The 24,855-nt window shown below is 35.6% G+C and overlaps 1 long non-coding RNA gene across 1 annotated transcript; it reads left to right on the forward strand.

Annotated features, from left to right (window-relative positions):
- The first annotated feature begins 530 nt into the window (after positions 1-530).
- LOC123561532 (uncharacterized) lies at positions 531-12,491 on the forward strand. Its single transcript, XR_008371326.1, has 4 exons — positions 531-679; positions 5,922-6,101; positions 6,509-6,609; positions 7,051-12,491. It is a non-coding gene; the product is annotated as an uncharacterized LOC123561532 (long non-coding RNA).
- The last annotated feature ends 12,364 nt before the right edge of the window (positions 12,492-24,855 follow it).

Consider the following 24,855-nt stretch of genomic DNA (forward strand, 5'->3'; position numbering starts at 1 on the left):
ATATCGATACATGAATACACCAAATCTTTAATTAAATTTATTGACCGAAAGATGTTTAAATTTTCGGATAGAATTGAGCTTCTTCTAAAGAGCAGTTCAGCTCAAAGGAGAAATATACTGTACAAGTTCCCGAATATTACTGCGAGTGTCAATTTTTAGAAGAATATGCCCCCGGGCCCCCCACCCCACCTTCGCCCTGGGACCTACGCTTAAGCAAATTATGTATTTATGAGGGTACATCAGAAATACTGATGACCTGAACTTCAAACTTCTGAAAAATAAGCTTGTTTTTTGAAATAAATTAGGTTATTTTAGTGTCAATATTTTGTTGTTGTTGTTGTTGTAGTATTTCATTATGTAAAGCTGACTTCGTAGCGATAGATTGGAATCTATATTTTTCATTTATAATTTCGTTTATTTTAATTTAAGTTGTCGAATATACTGTAATATCATTGAACTTAAATATTTTTTCGTAAATTTACTTTGAGTATCTCCTTCTTAAAAAGAAACGTTGATTCGAATGTACTGAGACCTGAATATCTGCATGCGCGCCGATGTTTACAAAAGGAATGTCCAGTATTTTTGGTGTCTTTCAGTGATATTTTACACATTAGAACAACTGAATAAAATCTCCTTTCAATTAACTATCGATATATCTGGTATTTTACGTAAGACTGAGGTAAGTACATATAAATTATAATACTTATACTCTGATCTATCTTGATAATTCTTAAGGAGGTAGGTTACCTTGTTACAAGGGTAAATTCAAATTAGTTGAACCGCAGCATTTTTTTGTATTTCGTGTAATATGAAGTTTTAACTGCTACAATCTCAATTTCGTTTGTCTCTGTCCCTTCAAGTTCAATTTTTATCCAGGTTTGAAGAACATGACCCTCCAAAGGTATTTCATATTGAAAGAAGAAGGAAAATACAGATATTTAACATTTTTCATTGTATTTTAGTTCCATTGATATTCGTAGAAGTCTGCATAATTGATAATTTTACTAGTATGCACGTTAGCTTTCTAATATAAGCTTAAAATGTATATGTCGCAGGGCTCGTGTTTCCATGGTAACACATTTTCTCTCAGTTTTAAAAAACTATGTATAAAAATAGGTGTTTTCGACGGCTTCAGTGCCATTCTGCTAATGACCAACATGAAATATTTGGGTAATATTATAAGCAAAATACCAAGCACTTTACATGGTACCCTATTTTTCTTAAATTTTAAAGTAACCATGACAACAGAGATGTTTAAAATAGGTTATATCTTGCTTTTTGTTGTAATTTCTTCAAAAAAATATTGAATAAGATTAACTTTCTAGTTGATGTAGCTTTAAAACATATTATTTCTAACGTAAGTTACATTTTCGTGTTATTTGCTTTTATTCAAACAAATTTCACAGCTTAGAATACGTACAGCAGTATCCCTCGTCTGCCATTTTCATGGAAAAATCGTTCAGCGTGGTGCTATTATTCTCATGGATATTGTTGAAATGAAAATAAAAAGTCGAAGCTGTGTTTCTTAAATAGACCAGTGTCAACGCTTTTGAATTTTACATTTAGATACATAGGTCACGGGCTTCGTTTCCATGGTAACATCAATTCAATTCAAGAAACCACAATTTTCTACAGAAATCTGAACAATTTTAGTATTTAAGTAACAAATTATCAACGGAACCTGCAAAATAGGTATTACAAAACAAACTGTTAGCCTTTTTATTTAAAAATGGCCATAACAAGTAACCTTTCACCCAACTATATTCCAAATAACACCGGTTGCCTTCATCCATTTTCTTACATTCCGTATAACATTCCAATATAACTACATAAAAGAAGCAAAATATTGATTATTATTTAAAGCAAAAGACTCATAAAAATATTTCAGCAAATAATGGTTAATTGAAAATTGTTAAAATAAAGAAAATGTACAGAATCACGTACTTTCGAGATAAAAGCTATTAATTTTGCGCGGTAACTGACACGTAACGTCATGACGTCAATGACGTCATTTTAAGGCAACATTGTTTTGAAGCGTTTCTGCGGCAATTTATTCATTATTTCTGCATTATTAAACCATAAAGCATCAGACCTAAGACAGGTTCATGATTTGTTTTCAGAAGAATGAATATACAAACACATTTAGTTTGTCGTAAACGTCGTCGTAAACTGTCACGTTAGCTTCCGGTTGGACATGCGCACATACAAATATGAAGGTATCCTACCTCCTTAAATTCATTTTGGCGCAAATTTAAGTTATCCCAAGATTTGGGCCGAGTCAAGATTTTGTTGCAGATCAAATAACCTACATATGCGTTCGTTAACAGCAACATGAAAATTTATTCAGTAAAAACCCTAAAGTCTAGTTTCTGTAAAGAAAAAAAAAAGAATGCAAATTGCTGCCCTACCCCACCTACTTAATTCTGTTAAACAAGAAACTTTCCATATAATATTCAGCACTGGTAAAGGTAAGTTTTATTTACCGTCGCTTGGTGAAACAATTAACATAAGCTCTCTAGAGCTTTTCTGCGACCCTATATTAAGAACAGTTAAAACCAATTATACCTCACCCCCTGCAATTTGCTGGTACCCATTTACAGCTGGGTCGACAGAGGCAATCGTGATAAAAGTGCCTTGCCCATGGACACACCGCAGTGGGAGTAGCCAGGATTCGAACCAGGGGCCTTCACCTCCGTAGGAAAGCGTCTTAGCCCTTTCGACCAATGCGTCCGCAACTATTTAATTTCTGTTTCGAAGTCTTTCAGTGCTTTCACGGGATCTACTTTTCAGATTATATTTACAGCACAACAGCACAATGTTATTTTATCTACAGACAATAAAATAAATATTGATTTGATTTGTTAAGTGCTGTGTGGCGGCCATAAAAAAGTTGCCCAAACTTCATTTCAATGTTGATATATTTTCAGGTCCTTCGGGATCATTGATTTCAACTCATTTACTGATTTAGATTTGAAGATTGAATACTGCTTAAGCTGGTGATAGGGGGCGTGGGCAGTGTTGCATTATCCATAACTGCTCATGAACAGACTCAATCAAACTGAGTCTGCAATTTTCACTGTTTGTTAAAATTGTTTTTTTCTCGGTGCTTCCAAGGGATCTACTTTTCAGATTATATTTATATTTTTAACTATATAAGTATTAAATCAGAGCTTCAGATAAGCTGCGTACTTATGAAAATAAATTTTCAGAAAACCTGATTGAATTAATAAAATTAACACAAGGATGTGTCTAGCCGTCCGGGTTTCCGAATGCCTAGTCTGAGATTTAGCCGATCTGAGATCCCTTTACCAGACGGCTAGCAAATCCTCAAGGATTTTCTAACCATCCGGTAATAGATTTCCTAATGAATAAGTAATGATACCTGTTATTTACTGAAAAAATATAAGATGTCGATACTCGTCTGCAAAAAAAACTTAGTGTGAATACATACTACAGATTTACTTTTAATCGTGCATGTAGATACGAAGACTTGCATGTCAGTACTAAGGTCATATTATAAACTCATTCTAGTATGAAAGCTAAATCTTTGTAAATCTTCAGGCCTTTTTACATGGAGAGGTGGCGAATACCTTAAATGGTATGATCCTCATGCCAAGTGCGACAGGAGAGGTCGTACAAATGCATGTAAATACCGAAACTTGCATGTCAATTCTAGGTGCATCAAACATAGTAAACTAATTCAAATCTGAAAGCTATCTCATGTTCCTTTGTCCATCCTCAGACCTGTTTACATGGAGAGGTGGCAGACACCTTAAATGGTTCGATCCTCATGCCAAGTAGGACAGGAGAGGTGGTACATATGCATGTAGATACCAAGACTTGCATAATGTAAATACCTAAGTACGTCATACATAGTAAAACCAATTCAAATCTGGAATATATCTCGTGTTTCTTTGTCAATCCTCAAGCCTGTTTACATGGAGAGGTGGTGAATACCTTAATTGGTCCAATCCTCATACCAAGTAAGACAGGAGAGGTGGTACAAATGCATGTAGATACCAATATTTGCATGTCACTACTTAGTATGTCATTGTAAACTAAATTCAAGTCTGAAAGCTACAGTAAAACCAATTCAAATCTGGAAGATATCTCGTGTTTCTTTGTCAATCCTCAGGCCTGTTTACATGGAGAGGTGGCGAATACCTTAATTGGTCCGATCCTCATGCCAAGTAGGACAGGAGAGGTGGTACAAATGCATGTAGATACCAACATTTGCATGTTACTACTTAGTATGTCATAGTAAACTAATTCAAGTCTGAAAGCTATAGTAAAACCAGTTCAAATCTGGAAGATATCTCATGTTTCTTTGTCAATCCTCAGGCCTGTTTACATGGAGAGGTGGCGAATACCTTAATTGGTCCGATCCTCATGCCAAGTAGAACAGGAGAGGTGGTACAAATGCACGTAGATACCAAGATTTGCATGTCGCTACTTAGTATGTCATAGTAAACTAATTCAAGTCTGAAAGCTATTACATGTTTCTTTTGTCAATCCTCGGGCCTGTTTACATGGAGAGGTGGCGAATACAATGTACCGTAAATGGTATGATCCTTGTGCAAAGTAGGACTGAGAAGAGGTGGTACAAATGCATGTAGATACCAAGACTTGCATGATATAAATACTTAAGTACTTCATACAATATAGTAAAACTAATTAATTTATTTAGGTTTTACGGCACACCAACACAGTATAGGTTAAAAATACCAATTCAATTCAAATCTGAAAGCTATCTCATGTTTCTTTGTCAATCCTCAGGCCTGTTTACATGGAGAGGTGGCAAATACCTTAAATGGTTCGATCCTCATGCCAAGTAGGACAGGAGAGGTGGTACAAATGCATGTAGATACCAAGATTTGCAGGATGTAAATACCTAAGTTTGTCATACGTCGTAAAAACCAACTCAAATCTGAAAGATATCTCGTGTTTCTTTGTCAATCCTCAGGCCTGTTTACATGGAGAGGTGGCAAATACCTTAAATGGTTCGATCCTCATGCCAAGTAGGACAGGAGAGGTGGTACAAATGCATGTAGATACCAAGACTTGCAGGATGTAAATACCTAAGTTTGTCATACGTCGTAAAAATCAATTCAAATCTGAAAGATATCTCGTGTTTCTTTGTCAATCCTCAGGCCTGTTTACATGGAGAGGTGGCGAATACCTTAAATGTTACGATCCTCATGCCAAGTAGGATAGATTAGGAGAGGTGGTACAAATGCATGTAGATACCAAGACTTGCATGATGTAAATATTTAAGAATGTCATACATAGTAAAACCAATTCAAATCTGAAAGCTATCTCATGTTTCTTTGTCAATCTTCAGGCCTGTTGACACGGAGAGGTGGCGAATACCTTAATTGGTATGATCCTCATGTCAAGTGAGACATGAGAGATGGTATAAATGCATGTAGATACCAAGCTTTGCATGATGTAAATTCTTAAGTACGTTATACCTAGAGATCTAGTATCATGGCTATATATGGGAGTCACATCAGTCTGTCCATCTACAGTTAGGTCTCCTAAACTGCTCTCTAAATTTTCAAATAATTTTACATGCACATCACCATCATGAGCGCAAGGAACACGTGCATTTACATGTAACTTTGACCTTCACCTTGACTTGAGATACTTTTTAAAGTCAGTGTCTTCAGAAAATAAGCAATTTAGGTGTCGTACGATATGAAGGTATTCATCACCTTCAGTGATAGCTCTAGTTATTTAAATTTTAAAGATTTAATGACTGAAATTGAAACATTTGATACCTAATGGCATAAAAAGTTTATTCAATGAGTAAGTACTGTCTTGTTCTTATAATGCGATCTACTTTTGTCAATACGATTGCTGTAGAACTGATTGGACCTACATATTTACAACAGTTTAACTGTTTTGTTTCCTTTTTACAGTCCCAATATTATTGCAATTCGGTAGCAAAGATGTTGACACCACATGTCGTCTGATGATGAGTTTTACAGGATCGAATAAGGTTTGGTCATTGTATTCCCTGAAAGGAACAAGAGGAGAAAAGAAACTGGAAGACCTGCATGCCTATCCGCAGGCCAATGCTGGCTGCAGGTCAATATTGAGTAAGTTCTGTATACTGTTACAGTGTGGAGTAAATTTGTTTTTAACATGTCCAGAGAAAGAGGATAGGTAGCTTGGTAATTAAAAAACAACATGTTTAGAATATTGATAACATAAATCGTCATCATTGACAGGTATTTTTTTAGGACAATTCAGAAAAGAAAAAACTCAGCTGGGCCTCATGTTCTCAAACCATTTTTCAGTCTCATTTGTTGTTTTATCTAAAACATCATAATCAATCGGGAATCCATTTAAATAGCTGTTTTAAATCTCATTTGTTGTTTCATTAATAGAATATAAGATTTAAATTAACATACATGTGAGCATGGCGCCTAATGTGGATGCCTTTTTTGTGATAACGGCAATTTGATTACAACTTTTACACCACTGTAATGATTTTTTTTTTCAGATGCTCTTATGAAAACTCATAAGACAATAACAAAAAAAAAGAAACTGACGATGCTGTTTTTAAAACATGTTCCATTCAAAAATGGTGGATTGAAATTTAAGGTAGGCTTATAGATTCTATTGCTTTTCTATTGTTCAGTGTTGATGCTTTTTGGGTAAGTCAGAAAATTTACAACATTAAAACAGCACTTGCTTTGAAGGGCAGACTGAATTTGGTTACAGTTAAATGTATCTAAAGATCAGTGTAACTTGAGCTCTTGATAATCTTCAGCTTTACTTCTTTATTTTTGGTGTTGCACTAAAAAGGCCAGCATAATTTGATTCAGGTTTTACTGCAGGATTCAGGATGGTTGAACTGATATAAAATTAAAGAACCAAATCTTCATCCTTAAAGTTTGCTTAAAACATAAATTTAAGTTTCAGAAACAATTTAAACAAATAATGTGTCTTTGCTCCAGAATCATTCTATCATTGACATTGTTTTACACAAGTACTTAATATTAATGAATTATATTAAAACAAAAACATTCAATATTATTACAGAAAGGTGTGACGGGTGCGGCTACTGCAGGCAGGGAGGATTTGACGGTCAGCCAGAGGATTTGGAGATATACTGTAATGTCTTTAATGTGGACTTGCGTGTGATTTAAGTTTTCACAAGGGTTTTAGTGTGTGTGAAAGTATGTCAGTTTTCAAAATTGAGCTATGACAATTTGCTCAAACTACATAACTCAAAGAACTTTGAAGCGGTCTTGTTGATGTCATGAGCTTTTGTTTAATACCAGTATTGGTGATATAGGCCCATGATTATATACTGTAGAAAGTGAACAAGTTCACTGCTCGATACAGATAATCATATGGCCTGATCTCTGAATGATATTTATGAACCAAAAGAAGGCATAAAATAAAAACATACTGTAGTGATTAAAATTATTGATATTGTTAAACTACATCTGGGCCTGTATTCATAAAGGATCTTAGTAAAAAAAATTATCTATAACTTAATATTCTTCAATTAACTCAGAAACTTTTCACGCTCTTTAAATATTTCACAGCATGACTACAAACTTGTATATTATACCAAAGAAAAATAGATTGGCAACTTGAAAGGCGTATAGAGCAAATCTCGCCAACATCACATGGCAACTGAATGAGATCTCGTTTTAGTAAGCATATTTGATCACAGTTGATCGTCAGCAAATGCTTTGAAATAAGAAAACTTGACCGTTTGTGTATAATGCTAATGGTACTTTTTTAATAATGTTATCAGTATTTTCTACACAGGAAAGCAATGAATTTTTGATTGGAAGTCTGAGAAATCAGTTGTTTTAAAATGGGCTTGATTCGGTTTATTACACGCCAGTGTAACATTAAATACTGACCACGTTGAAAATTGACCCCATAGATCCTTTTCAACGTTGAGAATTGACCCCGTCAACATTTCAACATCAAATTTTGATCAAAGGGTCATTTTTCAACGTTGAGAATTGACCCCGTCAACATTTCAACATTAAATTTTGATCAAAAGATCCTTTTTCAGCGTTGAGAAATGGCCCCACCAACATTTCAACATTAAATTTTGATCAATGGGGTCAATATCTAATGTTACACCGGCTGTACTGCCAGTTTAATACTTTAGTAAGCATCTGTTGATTTGATCACGACTGATCAAATCGGCAAACACTTTGAAATAATATAACGTGATCTAATATAACGTGCTAACACGAGCTGATGCAAGACTCTCCAGTTGCCATATTACTGTCAAATCGCCGAATAGTGGAGCGCGCTGTCTTACAGACAGCTCATTTTGTTGAGACCCCTTAGAGAATTTCAAATTTGTTGTCGCAAATCTTCACTCTGATGTGTTGCACACAAGTCGCATCCATATAACCATGGTCAAGGTCACACTTTGGTCAAAGGTCAAAAGAGAGTTGATTCTAACACATTCTTTGTTTATTATGTCTCCCCCAGGAGACATATTGTTTTTGCCCTGTCCGTCCGTCCGTCCTTCCGTCCGTCCGTCCATACGTCACACTTCATTTCCGAGCAATAACTGGAGAACCATTTGACCTAGAACCTTCAAACTTCATAGGGTTGTAGGGCTGCTGGAGTAGACGACCTCTATTGTTTTTGGGGTCACTCCATCAAAGGTCAAGGTCACAGGGGCCTGAACATTGAAAACCATTTCCGATCAGTAACTAGAGAACCACTTGACCAAGAATGTTGAAACTTGATAGGATGATTATTCATGAAGAGTAGATGACCCCTATTGATTTTGGGGTCACTCCGTCAAAGGTCAAGGTCACAGGGGCCTGAACATTGAAAACCATTTCCGATCAATAACTAGAGAACCACTTGACCCAGAATGTTGAAACTTCATAGGATGATTGGTCATGAAGAGTAGATGACCCCTATTGATTTTGGGGTCACTCCGTCAAAGGTCAAGGTCACAGGGGCCTGAACATGGAAAACCATTTCCAATCAATAACTAGAGAACCACCTGACCCAGAATGTTGAAACTTGATAGGATGATTGGTCATAAAGAGTAGATGACCCTTATTGATTATGGGATCACTCCATCAAAGGTCAAGGTCACAGGGGCCTGAACATTGAAAACCATTTCTGATCAATAACTAGAGAACCACTTGACCCAGAATGTTGAAACTTCATAGGATGATTGTACATGCAAAGTAGATGACCCCTATCGATTTTGGGGTCACTCCATTAAAGGTCAAGGTCACAGGGGCCCGAACATTGAAAACCATTTCCGGTCAGTAACTTGAGAACCACTTGACCCAGAATGTTGAAACTTTATAGGATGATTGGTCATAAAGAGTAGATGACCCCTAACGATTTTGGGGTCACTCTGTGAAAGGTCAAGGTCACAGGGGCCCGCACATTGAAAACCATTTCTGGTCAGTAACTTGAGAACCATTTGACCCAGAATGATGAAACTTCGTAGGATGATTGGTCATGCAGAGTAGATGAACCCTAACGATTTTAGGGTCACTCTGTGAAAGGTCAAGGCCACAGGGGCCTGAACATGGATAACCAGTTCCGATCAATAACTTGAGAACCTCTCGACCCAGAATGTTGAAACTTCATAGGATGATTGTTCATGCAGAGTAAATGACCCCTATTGATTTTGGGGTCAGTCTATTAAAGGTCAAGGTCACAGTGGCCTGTTCATGTAAAATCATTTTTTGGAAATAACTTGAGAACCACTTGACCTACAATATTGAAACTTAACAGGATGATTGGACATGCAGAGTACATGACCCCTATTTATTTTGAGGTCACTTGATCAAAGGTCAGGGTCACAGGAGCCTGAACTGTGACTTGAGAACCACTAGGCCACGAGTGTTGAAATTTAGCGGGATGACTGGACATGCCAAGTAGATGATCCCTATTGCAGCCAACATTCAGTGTCTCTTTGACTTTCGCTCCTGACCCCTATTGACTTCTTGCCTATAGGACTTTGCATTGGGGGAGACATGCGCTTTTTTACAAAAGCATTTTCTAGTTCTTTCACTATTTTTTATCAGAAAATCAAATTATTGATCGTCTGCATTACTTAAATTTTGTTTTTCTCAAAAACTGTCAAAGGTAACCATTTGAAACTTGGAAAACTTGTTCACTTTTACACATTTTATTCATTGCAATGCAGGTAACCCTGTGATTTGTTTTTACAGAGGTAATACCTCTTACAGCCTGTCAGTCTCCAATTTCTCAATACAGTGTAACAAGGTATTTTTCTTCTTTACAGTGGTGACCTCATTCTGCTGACTAGGTGACTTTCAATGATTTTTTTGTTGAGCTATTACACTTTTTCGACCTTAAATTTTCAGTTTTTTTTTTTTTTTTTCAATCCAATTACCCAGTATCTTATCATAGGTATTGACATGATACTAGACATAATTTATTGTGATGACCCAATTTGTTAGACAAGAGGAGGTAACTCTGTCAAGGATCATTTTCTAAGAATTATTGCCCTTTTTATACGCCCGTTTGAAAAATTGGATGTATTATGGGAACGCCCCTGGCGGGCTGGCAGGTGACGTCCGGAGCATATCTTCTTCATGCATGGAGGGATTTTGATGAAACTTGGCACAGTTGCTCACCATCATGAGATGGAGTGTCATGCGCAAGAACCAGGTCACTAGGGCTGTTCAGAGTATGTGCATCCGTGCGTGTGTCCGGATTTGATTGTCCAGACTGTAACTTTGACATGCATGGAGTAATCTCGTTTATATTTGGCATGAATGTTAACCTCAGTGAGACGGAGTCATGTGCAAACCACAGGTTCCTATCTCGAAGGTCAAGGTCACACTTAGAGGTCAAAGGTTAAATTCAATAATGACTTTATCCGGAGCATTTCTTCTTCATGCATGGATGAATTTTGATGAAGCTTGGCACAATTGTTCACCATCATGAGACGGAGTGTCATGCGCAAGAACCAGGTCCCTAGGTCTAAGGTCAAGGTCACAATTAGAGGTCAAAGGATACAAGAATGAAAACTTTGTTCGGAGCATTTCTTCTTCATGCATGGAGGGATTTTGATATTACTTGGCACAAATGTTAACCACCAGGAGACAGTGTCATGCGCAAGAACCAGGTCCCTAGGTCTAAGGTCAAGGTCATACTTAGAGGCTAAAGTTCAGATACAAGAATAACATTGTCCGAAGCATTTCTTCTTCATGCATAGAGGGATTTTGATGTAACTTGGCACAATTGTACACCATCATGAGACGGAGTGTTATGCGCAAGTCCCTTATTTAGAATTACCTTCCTTTGTTGTTACTATAAATAGTTTAGGCCTAAAAAAAAAAATTCTTTGTTTCCGGTAACATGCTCAAAAAAATTAGGGTAGGTAGGTCAGAAAATATTTTTTCTTTTTTATTAAGGGAGACTTTTCGGAAATTATTTTTGTGTCAAAAAATGGATACAAATAAGGAGGTTATGCCTTTAGAGCATCAGTAAGTTGTTTTCTAACATCACTGGCCATGTTTTAAACATAAAAAGTGCATTTTTTCATCTTTTTTGTTAAAAAGTTGAAAAAAATATTCTCAAAGGCCATAAAAACATTTAGGGTCGGGCCAAAAATTTAGGGTAGGTAGGGATACCGGAAACAAACAATTTTTTTTTACGCCTTATATTGCAACTTTTTCATTACTAGTCGTAGGGAAAAATGGAGATCACTTTTCTGTAGTGCAACATGCATGATACATCCAATTCTGAGATGTATTTTGACCTGTCTCTACCTGGTAAGATTTTTGTGTGGACTTGCAATTTTTTTGGGGGGGGGGGGGATTTTTTTTTTAAAGATTAACTTCCCTTATTTGTTACTATAAATAACTTACATTGTAACTTTTTTATAATTGATCATATGGAAAACCAAGACCACCTTTTTGTGGTACAGCATAGATGTTTTTTTTAATCAGTAACTTGAGAACCACTTTACCTAGAATGTTAAAACATAATAGGATGATTGCACATGCAGAGTTTATGACCCCTATTTATTTTGGGGGTCACTGGACCTGAACATGAGAAACAGTTTCCATTTCATAACTTAAGAACCACTAAGTCCAGAACTTTGAAACTTAGTCGGATAATTGGACATGCCAAGTAGATGATCCCTTTTGCAGCCAACCATCATTGTCTCTTTGACTTTTACTCCTGTCCCCTATTGACTTCTTGCCTATACGACTATGCATTTGGGGAGACATGCATTTTTCTTCAAAATCATCTTCTAGTTCACCTTTGCCGATCTTGCAGCTCATGAAGTCTGTATTTACCTTGTTCCTGTGGGCATGTCATTGTATTAGATTTTGTTATCGTTTAACTACATAAGCTTTTGTATTTAATTAAATTGAATTATCGTTATCGTTAAACTACATAATCTTTTTATAATTTTGGACTTGAATTATCATATATTGTTAAACTACATAAGTTTTTTGTATTTGATGGATTTAAATAATTGTTACGTATGCTTTAAAACTATATTGTATTATCAAGGGGTGCGGTATTCCATATACTGCTTAAGGGATTACTTTCGTTGTTTCTGAACTTTAACAAATATTTTAGTAAATTTTATAATTAGATCTTGAATTAAAATATGTAATTGAAATTTTGTTTTGCTTATTTATTTAAACATGAGCTGTCAAAAGTAGGTTGTATTTTGGTGGTTTCACAACGTTAACCAACAACGTTGTCACAACGTTGATACGACTCCACATTTTTACGTTGTCACAATGTTGTATCTGACCGCAACACAATGTTATGCCACAACGTTGTCGCAACGTTGACACGACTCCACACTTTTACGTTGTCACAACGTTGTTTCTAACGTTGTCACAACGTACAGCACAACGTTGTAACAATGTTGTCACAACGTTACTGTGCTTCCTGGGTGAGAGTTTTCCTACATTACACTTCAATAAAATAAGGTTGAAATTTTTGCTATGTAAATGGCTGTCATTCAATTAAACTTGACAAAGGAACATGTTGAAAGTCCAAATATTAAAAGGCGCCCTGTGCAAATTTAATGTTATTGAACTAACTTCTTACTAGAACCACATGTTTTTCGAAATATTTAAACCTTTCTGTGCTTACAGCGCTTTGATTAATAAATACTGCCGATATTAAACGCATTGTTTTTATATGATACACACTTTGTTAGATATGTCTTGGCTAGGTTAAATATGATAGTGTAATTATACAAAAAGACTGTTAAGTGAAGGAGGTAAAACTACTTTTACGCACTATTTTGTTAGGCTTTTTGCACTAAGAAATGACTTGTTTTTTGAAAGTCTGTATTAACATTGAGACATCCGATACTCCGCTCCAATGATTAAGTTAGACAATTCTTGTTTGATTATGACCCTTGTTCGACTTTTAAAAGATTCTGGTTGAGGTTTTGCGTGCAAGTACCACCAAGACCATATCTCAGTAACCACTTGATGTATTGGATTGGAACATCACAAAGATCTTCCTAGTGATCAAACATATTAAAATAAGAAAGACTGTTAAGTGATGGAGGTAGTCTAGAACTACCTTTACGCAGTATTTTGTTTTTGCACTAAGAAATAACTTGAGTTTTGAAAGTCTGTATTAACATTGAGACAGATACTGTTTTAAAACTGTGGATTATCACTTTTATTTCACTACATTTACGCACTATTTTGTTAGGCTTTTTGCACTAAGAAATGACTTGATTTTTGAAAGTCTGTATTAACATTGAGGCGGATACTGTTTTAAAACTGTGGATTATCACTTTTATCTCACTGAGAAAACTCTATAATTCACTGGAAAACATAAAATAAACAGTTAAACATAGACATATCATTTCCTTTTCGATAAGTACTTTTGTATTATAGCTTGCAGATTAAATATATTGTCTACATTGGAACAGCCTCGCATAAATCCTGCCTGAGATTCGTCTATTACACAGTTACTTTCTGCCCAAAATGTAAGTCGGTTACTAAGGATTTTCATGAACAATTTACTCAGACTGTTAATTATCGAAATTGCTCTGTAATTGTTTGGTTCGTTCTTTGGGCCCTTTTTGTGCACTGGGGAAATCAAACACCATTCCTACGGAATTTGCCCGGATGAAAGAATTTCATTAAATAGTTTTTAGCTCATCTGATTTTTTGAAAAAAAAATGATGAGTTATTGTCATCACTTGAGCGGTTGTCGGCGTCGGCGTCGGCGTCTGCGTCGGCGTTGCCTGGTTAAGTTTTATGTTTAGGTCAGCTTTTCTCCTAAACTATCAAAGCTATTGCTTTGAAACTTGGAATACTTGTTCACCATCATAAGCTGACCCTGTATAGCAAGAAACATAACTCCATCTTGCTTTTTGCAAGATTTATGGCCCCTTTTGTACTTAGAAAATATCAGATTTCTTGGTTAAGTTTTATGTTTAGGTCAACTTTTCTCCTAAACTATCAAAGCTTTTGCTTTGAAACTTGGAATACTTGTTCACCATCATAAGCAGACCCTGTACATCAAGAAACATAACTCCATCTTGCTTTTTGCAAGAATTATTGCCCCTTTTGGACTTAGAAAATCAGTTTTCTTGGTTAAGTTTTATGTTTAGGTCAGCTTTTATCCTAAACTATCAAAGCTATTCCTTTAAAACTTGCAACACTTGTTCACCATCATAAGCTGACCCTGTACAGCAAGAAACATAACTCCATCCTGCTTTTTGCAAGATTTATGGCCCCTTTTGGACTTAGAAAATATCAGATTTCTTGGTTAAGTTTTATGTTTAGGTCAACTTTTTCTCTTAAACTATCAAAGCTATTGCTTTAAAACTTGCAACTCTTGTTCACCATCATAAGCTGACCCTGTACAGCAAGCAACATAACTCCATCCTGCTTTTTGCAATAATTATTGCCCCTTTTGGACTTAGAAAAATGGTTGAATATTATGTTTAAGTCAACTTTTCTCATAAACTATCAAAGCTATTGCTTTAAAACTTGCAACAGTTTTTCACCATCATAAGTGGACACTGTACATCAAGAAACATAACTCTATCCTGCTTTTTGCAAGAGTGATGGCCCTTTTTAGACTTAGAAAATCATGGGTAGGACAATATTTCTATTACACAAAAAAAATCAGATGAGCGTCAGCACCCGCAAGGCGGTGCTCTTGTTAAATGTACGGTAACACTATATCGATTGTGCATTTGTACATTTCTATACATATGCCATCCACTCCTGAGGCACAATTATTTCGTAGGCTAGACTTAATTTCTTCTTCACTAATCTCAACATCTAGTATTTCACAGTCATGCTGTTGTGTCATATTTTCAAATATTCCTAATTGTTGCGTCTCGTTGACAATACTGGTATTTTTAAAATGTTCTTTAAAATATGTATACCACTCTGTACTAGATATATTGACATTCTCCTTGGTAGATTGTTGTTTATTAACGTTTTTTATACAATTCCAAAATTTCTTTGGATTTTTACGATTTTCTATGAGTTCGTTTCGTCGACTCCTCTCTATATTTAATCGTTTTGCACGACACATATTCTGGAATGTTCTCTTTAATGATAAGTATTTGTTGAGGTCTTCTTGAGAGTTCGTTCTACGAAATTTTCTTAGTTTACTGTATTTACTATGCTTAGCATTAGAACATTCGTTATCCCACCATACTGGTTGATTATTAGCGTTAATATTCCGACTTTTCACAGAACTTGTGATTTTCATGCATTCTCCTGCTTGTTTATATAGAGTTACAAATGCGTTATGACTATGTAGTATATTATCTTGATTAAGATTTTCAATGAAGTTTGTAAATAATTCACAGAACTTATTTAAAAAAGTGGATTTCAATGGCTCTCACCATTTACAATATTGGTGTGTCGATACAATTTCATCATAGGATTTCGTATTTTCACCGTCCTCCACTGCTCTGGACAAACATAAACTGCAGATAACGGGAAAGTGGTGTGAAAGGTCAAGGTCACTGACGAAAAAATCGTTAAAGTAGCAGGGTACACTTCGAATTTTGGCCCCCGGCAATATTTTTTATAATTAGAACTTCGTGATTTTGAATGTCTGTAAATTAAGGTGAGAGGTAATGATTATTAATACTTTAGAAACTTTATACAGCCGACACATGTAAAATTCTGATGTCAGTTGTAAAACTAACTGCTGGTAGCTTTATATGAATCAATGAGGCACCTTTTCGCGGAAAATTCAAATCACGGAAGGGCTCTGTGCTTGTTGATTGATACTCAGGAACATTTTCGCTATTTTGTGGAAAAAAAGAGCTGGATAGGATCCCGTTCCGTTTATATCCTGAAGTTCAGTAAGGACTATTAAATTGAGAAATGCAATAAAATTTGGCATTGTTCTTCCAGCGGGATCATTGTAGACTGTTCAAAAAGTGCAAAATTGATGATTTTGGCATGTTATTTTTCATGGATGGTGTAAAGCTTTCATTTTGATAATATTCTTTATTCTTGTATGAGAATCCTGATCTTGCCTTTAATTAAAAGCACAAAACATGCACGCAATTTATAAAATTGCCACCCTGATTCTGCTCATAAGGGAAGCGCAATATTGCGACTCGCTACATGTAAGACTGTCTCGTCGCCTCAACGCGAAACTAGCCTATGTGTATATAGAAATAGAAGCAGATAGACTAGTTTCGCGTTGAGGCCACGGTCTGTGTCAAAAATTTTCGAATCTAAGTGTACCCTGCTACCTAATGTGTTGAAATAACTCTGATGACACTAAAAAGTAATCCACAACACTTTTACCATTATCATCATCGCTGTCTCAATGGCGCCCGCCCACCTATGGAAAATCAGATGGCAACAGTGTTAAATATTTCAGCGAGATTATTATGTTTTCCAATTAATACACTGAACCGTTTTCAAAACGCGCCACTTACATAGTTCTAAATAATTTCTTTTTAGGCTGAAGCTTTGCTTCAAAACTTCTAAGAATCTTGCATTACATATTTGACACAAAATTTATTATGAAGAAATGCGTATTCATATAACTGTATGCTATAGATTAAAGGTCAGTAATTCAAATCTATAAAAAACGACAACTTTAGATCGTCTTTACGTATCTTTAGAGAACGTCACTTTTTCCTACACCTATTTTTCATGAAAGTTCGGTCACAAATTAACGAAAACATGAAAAGAAAATAGGGGGTTATGTAGTTCCTAGTGAAATGCCAATCAGTTGTGGTCTGCTACCCTAAAAATGGCGCATATTTGCTCTCATCCCCGCAATAAACACCTACTTCCGGTTTCGATCTGCAAAAGGCCTAACTATACTAAAGTATGGGGGCAAGGGACAGTAAATTTGAAAACTCCACAACTCTGCACTGATACCAGTGCGAAAAAAATCATAAAAAATCCAATTTCGAAAAATTCAAGGCAATTTTTGAGCGCATATCTCGCATAGACATAGCACTTCATTATGTGACATTTTCAGTCTGCCGATTCTGTTGCTTCTGTGATAAAAACGAGTAAAACGCAGGTTTCAGGACACTAAATTTTTAGACAAAAATGGCCCAAAATGCACTCCTTGCGCGACCTGTATCGTATTATCTGCAAATGACTGACCTAAAACACATGCACATTATTAAAGCATGTGGCCAGACGAAAATAATGGTGAGAAGAAAAGTATCTCATAACCGTTTACTTTTTCCGCAAATTTGAGCTGAAGCTGGATGGATGGAGGACCGTTTCCAATTCGTCTGACTTCCGTTACCTCAGGTAAAGTTTTAGACACGGCCGTCTACATGGAGCTAGGAAAATCGATACATGCACATATTTATTTTACACAATAATCACTCATACGCAGGAATCCTTAGTTCTATAAACATCATAAATAACCTGTTGAATATATATGCCTGTAAAGTACATATGTCTATTTTATTTAAAAAACGTAACCGGGCCAAATGCGATACTGGCCCCTGCCACTTAACCAGCGTGAGAGCCATCTGGTCTATCGCGTAATGGCTGCCAGGTATTTGAACACTAATTTTTCACTTGGCATGGCAACAGAGGTCTAAATTAAAGCTAGTTTCTGTTTAAATTTCATTGTGGATGTATTTGTGACATTTTGGTAGGAAAAATGTGAGAGCAGGTTGTATTTGGTGAAGTGAATCGCAGTTGTAGTATGAGTAGTACTTCCAGGTCACAGCAGTGTGATTTTGATGTCAGTTTACAGTAAGCAAATGTGACCAGAGAAATCTCTCTTAGAAGATACATGACCCCTACTTTTCTCTTCATTTTATATCAGTTTTATCATAACTCTTTAAAATGAGGTAAGGATTTGTTCTCTGAAATGGGTCTAGCTATGTTTGGAAGCTCTTTAAAAAATGTCAGTTTTATATAGAATATATAGGGAAAACTATTTAGATGGTTGTGACCAAAACTTGCCATTATAGAGATTAAAAATTATTGCAAAATGCACATCTCAACGTAATTGAGCATAAAATAAAAAGAAAATTTGTTTGTTTTTCGTGAATATATCTCACATCGAAGAAAGAAAATGTTCACATTTTCACTCGCGCTACGCACTCGTGAAAATATTTGAAATTTTCTCACTTCTCAGTGAGATATATTCCATATTAACTCAAAACAATGTTGCTTTTACGTTATTGCTCATCTCCTTTTATCACTGGTGCTCTTTGTACTTTCTCTATTTACCATAGGAAAACCTATCTGTTGTCAACTGGACGAGTACACTGGTTGGACAGATTAGACATACAAACGGCAGTAAGAGCCCTGTGACATGATTGATATGCTTGCTTAATCACTGATTTAGCATCTGGCTTAAGACATATTCATGTACTTAAAAGTGATGTTTACTGTTACCACAATGCACTTAAAATATATGTATTGTGCATTTTTGTTAAAAATAGGCTAAGTTTTTTGTGGCGGTACTGCTATCTATACCCAGTAGTAGAGTTGATAAGATGTTAATATTTAATAAGCATTCACAATATACTAGCTTTTAAAACTATTTTTTTATTTTGCCTTGCCTCTTAGCCTTTCGTTTATGTAAGTAATGTAGTTAAAGATAGTATGTAATCTTAACTAAGTATTTTTATTTTTATTTGTATTAAAACATTAGAACTTATGAATTTATGCTGATATTTTTTGTTGTAATTTGTTTTTAACCATGTACTAATGAAATTATTTTATTTACAGCTCTTATATATTTGTTGCTAGTTGTTTGCACTTGTGTTCAGTAGTCGGTTAAAAAGCTCAGTCAGAGCTTATGTTGTATTGTTATATGTCTTGCCGACTTAAAATAAAACTTATCGTATCTTAGCTATGGCTTTCCATATGTACGAAACTGCGTTTTTGTTTGTTTTTTGTTGTTGTTTTTTTTTTTTTTTTTTGGGGGGGGGGGGGGGGGGGGATACAGACACTAAATAGAAATTTGGCGCGAAAAAAATAGTAGTCGCATAATGGCAGATACAAATAAACCTCAGTTTGTTTTGCCCTGTGTAGCTATTTTCCTTATTTTCTTTGCAATTTTTTTGCTAAAGTCACATGACAGATCTATGTTTGACATGTAGGTAGCATTTTCATAATGAAATAACAACATGACAATTTTTTTTCGTGGAAACCTAGATCATACACCACCAGTATAATTTGGGATCTCATTTTTAGCTGATTTTGCAGTTTGTTTGTTTGACTGAAATTATTTTTCTTGCATCAAACATGACTCCCACTTTTCTTTTGATTTTTATTTAGCACTGACAATATTCTTCAAGAAAATGTAGGTTACAGACATGTAAAATGGGTCCTGATGTGTGCTGCGGCCATTGAAAATAGGTCAATTTTATATAGAACAAGTGAATGAAGTATTGCCATGCAATACAAAGTCCCCTACTGGAAGGCACCTAATTTTCTCTACTGCAGTATAACATAATGAACTGATATCTGTCAATGATGTATAAACAATATTGTACTACATATACAATATGTTATAACAACACACTTGGATTAAAATGTGCATATATAAAAACCCACAGTTGTTTTCATATTGAATTTTTTTGGCTGATTATAAAAATGTTGTCATGTAAGTTATTTATAGTAACAACAAAGGGAAATTAATCTTTTAAAAAAAAAAAAAAAAAAAAAAAAAAATCTATATAATATAAGTCCACAAGAAACCCTTTACCAGGTAGAGATAGGTCAAAATACACCTAAAAATTGGATGTAACATGCATGCTGTACCACAGAAAAGTGGTCTCGATTTTTCTCTACCGCCAGTAATAAAAAAGTTACAATAAAATCTATTTATAGTAAAACAAAGGGACGTAATTCTAAAAACAAGGGTGCCTCATGGTGGTGAACATTTGTTCCAAGTTACATCAAAATCCCTCAATGCATGAAGAAGAAATGTTCCGTACAAAGTCATTCTTGAATTTGACCTTTGACCTCTAAATATGACCTTGACCTTAGACCTAGGGACCTGGTTCTTGCGCATGACATGTTGTCTCATCCAGGGGAATATTTGTGCCAACTGATATCTAAATCCTGCTTTGCATGACAAAGTTATAGACCGGACAGGAAAAAAATCCTCTTGACCTTTGATCTCAAAGTGTGACCTTGACCTTTAAGCTAGGGTACTGGGTGTTGCGCATGACACGTCGTCTCATCATGGGAAACATTTGTGCCAAGTAATATTAAAATCCCTTCATGGATGGCACAGTTATGGACGGGACAGGAAAAAAACTCTGTTGACCTTTGACCCCATATTGTGACCTTGACCTTTGAGCTAGGGGTCCGGGATTTGCGCATGACACGTCGTCTCATCATGGGGAACACTTGTGCTAAGTGATATTAAAATCCCTTAATGAATGTCAGAGTTATGGACCGGACACGAAACAGACCCTGTTCATGCTATGTTAACATTTGACTGTTTAGTGTGACCTTGACCTTTGAGCTAGGGGTCTGAAAGTTGTGCATGACACATCGTCTTATTATGAGGTACATTTCTGCCAAGTAATATTAAAATCCCTTCATAGATGGGAGAGTTATGGACCGGACAGGAAAAAAGCCTTGTTGACCTTTGACCTCCAATTGTGACCTTGACCTTTAAGCTAGGGGTCCAGGTTTTGCGCATGACACGTTGTCTCCTCATGGGGAACATTTGTGCCAAGTAATATTAAAATCTCTTCATGGATGGGAGAGTTATGGACCGGACAGGAAAAAAGCCCTGTTGACCTTTGACCTCCAATTGTGACCTTGACCTTTGAGCTAGGGGTCCAGGATTTGCGCATGACACATCATCTCATCATGGGGAACATTTGTGCCAAGTAATACTAAAATCCCTTCAAGGATGGGAGAGTTGTGGACCGGACAGGAAAAAAGCCCTGTTGACCTTTGACCTCCAATTGTGACCTTGACCTTTGAGCTAGGGGTCCGGGTTTTGCGCATGACACGTCGTCTCATCATGGGGAACATTTGTGCCAAGTAATATTAAAATCCCTTCATGGATGACAGAGTTATGGACCGGACACGAAATTGCGGACGGACGGACGGACAGATGGACGGACGGACAGACGGACGGAATGACGGAAAAGTGCATTCCTATAGTCCCCGAAACTGGTTTTCAACCAGTAGGGGACTAATAAAGAACAACAACTATTTAGTGTGTTATAACCTATAGGTAGCTACGTGCCATGTTTGTTCCAAGTTTCGAAAGATGCAGACCGTCTTGTCAGCTATTATATTAATAGCCGCCAGCAGTGGTTCGCACTAAACTGCTGACAACTTAGCTGACGATATAAAATATATAGGAAACTGCTGACAACTAGCGTTCTTTAATCAAAATATATAATATCAAAAACAAAATCAAATTTCATACATATGGAACATATTTTATGTTATACAAATTAAAAATGTGCACATTGTGTTGCAAACATAACGTAAGACAATACATGTATATTCTATCAGAAAATATATTAATCAGTTTGTATCATATCGACAGAAATAACACAATATATTAACACAGATCCCTGAAATTATTGCAATTTTATTTGAAGTTCAAGTATACCGGTAAATATTCATTCAAATTTCTAAAGAGTAAACACGATAATTATTACGATATGGCAAACACATAAATTAAACTTCAATATGGTTCATCATTTAAATCACTCACACAAATAAATAAACAACACAGTAATATGTGAACAAATTATATACAATAGACACGGCATTATAGTGATGACCACTGATACTGTTATTCATTCTGGTGAAACATTGTACATAATCATGTGTTAAATGCAAACAGAACAAACAAATCCAACGTCGACATGTGATACATCAAATGGTGCTTTCACGTAGTGTTTTTGGTACCAACGTGAACATATGTCACACTGGACTTGATCGCCTAAGCAGGCGGGTAAATACATTTAACTAGTAAAAAATAATTGTTACTAGAGCTATTTAAACTTATATAAAATAAACTATTCTGCGCGAACAATAAGACCCGTTTAAAACACCTTTACATATATATCATTAAACAGTATCGGTTTAATTATCATTCTTTATCTATATGGTCAGCACTTTCTGATACCCTTCTTTACCTATGTGGTCAGCAGTTTCCTATATATTCTTTTAAGATAAAATAAAATAAAATAAACTGTGATGATGAAGTAAATCTGTTAGGTGTTACTATTGATTTTAAGTTAAACTTTGAGACTCATATTTCAAATATTTGTAAGAAAGCTTCTAGACAATTAAATGTTTTAAATCGTATTGGTAGGCATCTATGTAAATTAGGAAAACTAAATATATATTATTCTTTCATTCTATCAAATTTCAATTTTTGTCCTTTAACATGGCATTTCTGTGGGGAAGTAAATACCAAAAAGATAGAAAACATTCAGAAAAGGGCCTTAAGATTCATCTACAACGATTATCATTCAGATTACGAAGAGCTATTAAGTAAATCCCAGCTCCCAACTTTAATCAAAGTACTGTAAGTACAGAAATGCTGGCTACCACAAAACACTGAATGAAATCTGTGCGGGAAAGATGTTTGCAAAACCTTAGATATTATGGGTTTTCCATATCAAACTAAGGCGAGCATATGGTATTGATGTGATGAACCATCTTGATTAACTTGTGAAGGTAGTTTAAGGATATTACAGACTACAGATGGTGAAAAAAATACAATGTGTTTGCTTCATTGGGGATAACATAATTAGTGAGACAAACGGCACATAATGCTCACTTGGGAATCTGAAACCACAAAAATTAATACCTTACAAAATAGTCAGGTTCCGAGAACGTAATCCAATCAAACCACATAGGATAATGAACGAAATTCATAGTTTATTCGAGAAACGTAGTTTATCAAAATTAAACCATGGTTTACAGTCGATATATTAGGATTAAAAAATCAATCATGAATTACGGATGTGAACCTGTGTTTACGAATCTTGAACCCCTACATTGTACCACGCCTAGGGTTATGATCTAGAACCATAGTTTACAGACGTGACTTGTATGGAAATCGTCCAATAATTACATGAACCCAGGTTCACAGTCGAAAAACTAGGATTCACGATAGATAGATAAACTAGGTGATTCAAACTTAAAAGCATGTAAACCTATTCTTTCGAGCGAAAACAAAGGATAACGTCGTAAACCATAGTTCACACTCGTAAACATAATATTATGTCCACGTTTGTAAACCCAAGTTAAAATTCAAACGAGAAACCTAGTTTATCGAACGTAAACATGGTTTCAGCGTAAACTATGGTTTACGCCTGTTGTCCTATGTTTTCGCTCGAAAATATATGTTAGTATTCGATAATCCTAGTTTTTCCACCAAGAATATAATTATTGGATTGCCGCGAACCATTCTTTACGGGCGTGAACCTGTGTTAACGACAATGAACTTGAGTTACGAGATGAACCATAGTTTACGAACGTGAACCTAGGTTTACGTTAGTAAAATTGGTTTCTCGAACAAAACTATAATTTTTGGTCGTAATCCTATGTTCTCGAGCCAGAACCTGTTTACGGTCGTAAACCCATTTTCACGGTCGTAAACTTAAGTTCTCGATCGTTAACATATGTTCACGTTCATAAACTATGGTTTACACTCGTGAACCCTGGATTACGCCCTTAAACATAGGTTCACACTCGTGAACTTAGATTAACGACCGAAATTCATAATTCAGTTGAAAAAAAAACTAGTTTACACCTGGGTTCACGGGCGTAAGCTATGGTCACCGCCCGTTATCTTATGTTTCGCTCGAAAATATCGGTAAGTATTCGAAAAACTTGGTTTTACGTTCGAAAAACCTAGTTTGTCGATTGTTGATTCTAGTTTTTCGATCATGAACCTGGGTTCACGTTATTATTGGGCAATTGGCGAGCCATAACCGTTTATATATGTTTATAAAGAAGCAATAATAAACATTGAGGGACATAATATCAGATAAAGTATAAAGGTAGCAAACACAACATCTATACTTCGATATACAAAGCCCCCCCCCCCCACACACACACACAAAGACAAACATTATTATCAATGTATGAACACTGATCAGATGGGGTGATTTTCTTGTCGGTATGAGGGAATACCACTATAAACCGGACTGTTAATGATAATGGTCTAGTCCTGTTCCTTCCCTAATACGATGATTAGGAAAATTGCCGGACCCGTAATAGTGTACCTCCTTTTTTGAAAAGTATTCCATTCCTACCATAGGCTGCTTTAACTAATTTTTCAGGAAGGCGTAGGTTCAAGCCCCACTAGGACCAAACTTTGTTCATTATATTTCTTCTTTCAAGTAAGATAAACTGTTTTTTTACAATACTTATTATCATTGATTTG

The sequence above is a fragment of the Mercenaria mercenaria genome, chromosome 6 (assembly GCF_021730395.1).
Source record: "Mercenaria mercenaria strain notata chromosome 6, MADL_Memer_1, whole genome shotgun sequence".
In the NCBI taxonomy this organism is placed as follows: Eukaryota; Metazoa; Mollusca; class Bivalvia; order Venerida; family Veneridae; genus Mercenaria; species Mercenaria mercenaria.